This window comes from Lactuca sativa, chromosome 5, assembly GCF_002870075.4.
Source record: "Lactuca sativa cultivar Salinas chromosome 5, Lsat_Salinas_v11, whole genome shotgun sequence".
Classification (NCBI taxonomy): Eukaryota; Viridiplantae; Streptophyta; class Magnoliopsida; order Asterales; family Asteraceae; genus Lactuca; species Lactuca sativa.
Window position 1 is genome coordinate 226,591,409 of NC_056627.2, and position 5,404 is coordinate 226,596,812.

General features: G+C 34.0%; 1 long non-coding RNA gene across 2 annotated transcripts; it reads left to right on the forward strand.

Moving 5' to 3' along the window:
- Nucleotides 1-1,225: 1,225 nt before the first annotated feature.
- On the forward strand, nt 1,226-4,329 carry LOC111881862 (uncharacterized). 2 transcript variants are annotated; one of them, XR_006191911.2, is made up of 6 exons: nt 1,226-1,889; nt 2,354-2,590; nt 2,989-3,096; nt 3,270-3,338; nt 3,430-3,809; nt 4,078-4,329. It is a non-coding gene; the product is annotated as an uncharacterized LOC111881862 (long non-coding RNA). The 2 variants fall into 2 exon arrangements; XR_006191910.2 differs by having other exon boundaries at nt 3,430-4,329.
- The last annotated feature ends 1,075 nt before the right edge of the window (nt 4,330-5,404 follow it).

A 5,404-nucleotide genomic window follows, 5' to 3' on the forward strand; every position in this document is an offset into this window, starting at 1 on the left:
CATTTATGTTCAACATTTCTCCATTTCAGAGCACATTATTAGATGTTATACCTAACTTAATGGTCTCACAATCCTTGTCATTTTTCTTCATTCCAACTAGAAAAAGTAGATACTTTCGCTTCCAACATCCTTTCCTTCCATAATAGGAGCAACAATAATGAAACATCCCTCACATGGGTAGTTTTAAGATTAATTATAACATCATTAGATTTTAATTCAAAAGCCTTTTCAAATTGAAAATGCATAAACATTGTCCCAAAGTCCAAAACACAGTTAATTAGTTCAAAAGCTTAAGGTAGCATCAACTAACGTGATAACCTACTCAAAATAAAACCAGTACAAATTCATGAGGTTTGGAAATCCTACTAAGTACATGTCAAAATACATAAGTACATAAGTACATGTCAAAATTACACATGTTAGGCTTGGAAATCCTACTAAGTATACCTGAGGTTGAATTTTTAAGGGTTTTGGATGATGGAGATCATCCAAAATCAAAGTCAAACCTGCAAAAATAGTTTTTAAAACAATCTAAGTTTATAGCTTCCACAATCAAGTCAGGGTTCATTAGGCGTGTATTCAAGGTATAAGACATCTAAAAGAATCCATATGGATAAAATATGTAAGCTAAAAATAAACAGTGTTATAGCAAGAGAACCATCACATTTAAGTCTAGGTAACTTCAAAACCATCACACAAGTAGCACATTGTTGGTACCTAGCCATACTTGTGTATAGTGATAATTATATATAAATTTAATCACTCCAAAAAATGTAAAATTCCATATAGATATAATGTATGACTCCCATGATATCCCATCATATGTGAATGCATAAGTAGCTTGCTCAAATCATTTGCAAATCAAATAAGCTTTTCAAATGAATGAAAGTCTTAGAAAAATACATTTCATGAAATGCACAAGGCATACATATAGTAAACATATTTCACATAAGTGGGTATTATAGGCACTACTAGAAAAACGTTAATATAATACAGGGATATATAATACGGATAAAAGGTATCCCGTACTTGAAATTTTGGAAACGGCTTAAAAGTATATTCAAATACGGCTAATTACATTCAAGTACGGCTAATTTAGTGTTAAGGTCTTAAGGAGATTTGGACACTGGAGGTGCTTTTTTATAGTCATAATAATGCTCGGGGTCTTTTATTAGTTAATTAATACTTCTCATACTCCATTTGCTCTCTTAGGCAACCGCTTAATTACCGTTTCAAAAAAAAAGGCAACCGCTTAATTACCTTATTACCCCTTCTTCCTCTTTCTCTCTTTTTCAATTCCTCGAAATGATGCGCTGAAGGTTTTGAATGATAAGGTGAACGATTGTCCGACATCATTCGCCTTTTTAAGCTCTATTCCTTAGCTTACGCTGAGTTCCACTGTAATGCCAAGTTGCTGTTATCTCTATCCACCATCACCACCACCACCATCACCTTATCAGCCTCCTATGACCACCAGAATCACGCTCTACGCGCCAACTCACCCCCTTCTCCCCTGAACCATCTTCAACATAACCTAGCGAAACCCTAGCCTATGTCATAACCACCATAGACGATACGCCTGCTTTCACCTACACCTCAATGAAGATATTCTTATGCTTAATGAATAGTGATTTCCAACCTTGCGTAGGTTACTTGTACGATGTATTCTATTAGAGGAAAGCGGTGGGTATCGTATGAGGAACCGTAGAGGTTAGACTCAAAGCCATTTTGAAGGATGAAGAAGGAAACACTCGTACTTTTTGTAATCTATCCTTATACTCCTTATTGTTAAACATCAAATTTATAGGTTTTTAGCATGTCTTGAGCTACTTATCATTGATGTCATGTTGAGCTCTTGCATCTTCAGTGGCATGTATTTAGAATTCCAGGTACAGTTTTTGTTAATGGACGCTCTATGAGTTTTGGTTTATTGTTATACTCCATTTTATGCTTAAAAGTATATATGTCAATATGCCCACTATGTGTTTGGTAATATGTCTAACTTACAAAATCATTTTCTTGATGCTTCTTGCAATACTTTTGAATGGTCCAGATTGAAGTTCCTCTCTAGCCCAATACATCTGAAATCTTATAAATGGTTTGATGGTCGTATCAACTACAGGCATTAGTGCCTGTTACATATTTTCCAAATTCTTTGTAATGATGATTACTTTTGCACCTAGCCAAACAGATACTTTAAGCTCAATGCTTTGCTAAATTAATAATAATTTTTGTAAAGTATAGGATTGGAGCTGATGATGCCAATGCTCCATAATCGGTTTAATTGCTTTGCTATATAAATATGACTTTTGTTGTTTTACATAGATAGTTATAAATGTTTGATGTTGTGTAGTTTTTCCATTGTCTTCAAACAAAGGTCAGAGAAATTGTGGATGATCTATGTTCTTTGAGCCTTGGATAAATGATGAAGAGGGTAACAGATAATGTGGAGAAATATGAGATTGGTCGAACAATTGGTGAAGGCACATTTACAGAGTTCAAGTTTGCAAAAAATACAGAGACTGGTGTGGCTATTGTTGTTAAGGTTCTAGCTAAAAACACAAAACTGAAGCATAAATTGGTGGATCAGGTTTGATTTTCACTTACAATTGTTCTCTTCTACACAAAACCTCATAACCTATCCCAAAGACACACCTGTTAGATATATTGTAAACTAATCTAGTAATCTTGCTTGTAACTCATAGATGGTTCAATCTTACCTCTTTTCTATTTCTTGTATTTTCACCTGAATTATAACCATAGACTATGGTCTTTTAGCTTGATGTTCATATTAAAAGAGAGATCTCCATTATGAAGATAATGAGACATCCTAATATTGTGAAACTGCATGAGGTTTAATTGAAATCTTGAAATACATTTCAATTAAAAAAGTTTCAGTTATGTGTTTGTTACTATGATATCTCAGCAAATACATATCATGTTATGATTTCTAATTTTTTTAATGACATGATCCTTTCCTTCTGTTAGGTTTTGTCAAGCCATATAAAGATATATGATACTGGAATTTGTCACTAGAGGAGAGCTTTTTGGCAGAATCGTAAGCTCTACTTTTGATAGAACAGTGATAATAATAATGTAAGAGAAAAATTAAGTTCATGTTGTAACTTCTTTTTCACTCTTGTCATGTATAATTCCCTACTAAGATATAGTAAATCGTTATGGAAAGTACATCGCCATCTTTTGCATTTAGCCTTTAACTTTTAAGCAGAGTATGTTCTAATTCTCACACATAAATATTATGTATGCAGGTCCTGCAAGAACGAACAAAGTTAAAAGTTCAAGTGTTGCAAGGAAATGGTTGTGATGAGCTATTGAAGGTAAATCCTTTTACCATAAGGGCACTTTTGGAAAAAAAAAATCATGAAAATCGATAACTCCACATAATTTTTGGTGGTATATGTTGTGCAGATAATGGACTATGTTTCCCTGCCGCATTTCTACAGACACTACTTCTGACTGCTACTCATTAGACCGTCCTTTTCATCAAGAATTTTACAGCTACATAAAGCAGCTATCTGGAGTCCATGAACCAATTAAACCAACAAAACAAGGGTCAATGAATCATGTTGAAGTACCCTTGGGAGACAAAACATTGGAATCCAAATTGAAGAAGCTTTGAAACCATAAGAGTCTCTCTGGGTCCTTTCAGAATTTCAAGATTGGCGATTAAGGTCCTCAGTATCCATGTTAGTGTTTGGTGTGGTTCAGTCCTTAGTAGCTTAAAGTACATTGTTGCAGTATTCTTCAAAACATATCAGATAAAGTTATCTCTATTTATACCCAAGAAGGTAAATTCTTTATGCATTTCATATTTGTTTCAAACAAAAAATCAATTAATTAGGTTACTTGTTTTTTATAACTGGTTTGGTTTAGTCCCGATAAGTTTTCTTTTAACTTAATGTAAAAAAGAAAGAGGAAATTTATACCAAAGAAGGATCCATGTTCATTTTAATATATTTCCCTTTTAATGTTGTCCCATGTAACATATCTTTCTGGCTGATTAGGTTTGGTTGGAATGGAATTATATAACATGGTTTGTAATTGGTTGCTGAATAGGGTTTGAATGCAATCATGTGAACGTGGGTGGAATGGCTGGGAGGAAATCTTGATGTTGTACAAGTGACATCAAGTACGGTTGAATGGTGTATTAAGTACGGTTGTATGGTGTATTAGATGACATTGATAGGATTCATATAGTACGGTTAAAAAGCCGTACTCTATTAGGCATGTAATCTAATACACCCCTCTATTAATACGCCCTCTATGTACGTACTATATTCATAATTTCAACCGTACTCTATTAACCTTTTTCTAGTAGTGAGGAAATTAATCTGATAAAAACATCAAAGTATGGTTAGAGACATGTACTCCCAATGTAAAATCATCTCAATCCTTCTATGCACTTTTATATCCCGTGATTTGATTTCAAGAATTGAATGATCATCTTCAAACAATCTATTGTTAATCAATACACCATATATAAAGGACTTTAAAAAAACTAATAAATTTCTATTACCAAATTACAAAACATTAAGCTCACTCCAATCATTGCATTGCATTAGGGGAGTACCAAAGAAGCTATGGTAGTTATTTCAACTTATTCATACTTAATAAAATAATTCACACATTCTATGAGGGAATACGACCCTAAGACATATGCCTCAGCATAAACACGATCTGTGTGATGCCCATGATATGCCAAAACAAGGGTTTCTCTTTTCTTACTTCAGTAATGTACTATGGTGTAAATGCACCCAAACCTTCCACTAGTCTTCCAAATGAAATCAATGTACGCAATATGTTCTAATAAGTAAATTTCTACTTAGTTAAATCTTATTTCATTAATTGCTTGATTCATAGAGGTTTTAATGCTTTACGATCTTGATTACGCACTTATGAGACACCAAACTTTAATTTCAAGTATGAAGCTTCTATTGACCTTATACTCTTAGGTTTTGGAGGTGGAATCCATCAATCCAACTATAGAATAATGGTTCCTTGATGATCAAAGTGTAGGTTTCTAGATAAGGAATCTTGGATTGTCGTCATCCTCAAACTGTAGGTTTCTAGATGAGGAATACCGAGATGAATCATTACCTTCAAAGCTTCTAATTATTGTGTTTAAATTTCGTACTTTAGTTTATTTTTAAGTTTTGTCGCCGCTATTGCTCACCAAAGTCGCTGCTAATAGTTTTACCGGCGACACGTCGCCGCTATTAAGTCGCCGCTATTGTCTTGTCAGTATAGATCAAAAAGTCGTCGCTAATGCTCACTGTCGCCGCTAATGCTACGTGTCGCCGGTAATACCCAATGTCGCCGCTAATAGTGTCGTCGCTATTGCCTTTTTTTATTTTTTTTTTAAAAGCAGCCATTTTCGGCTGTC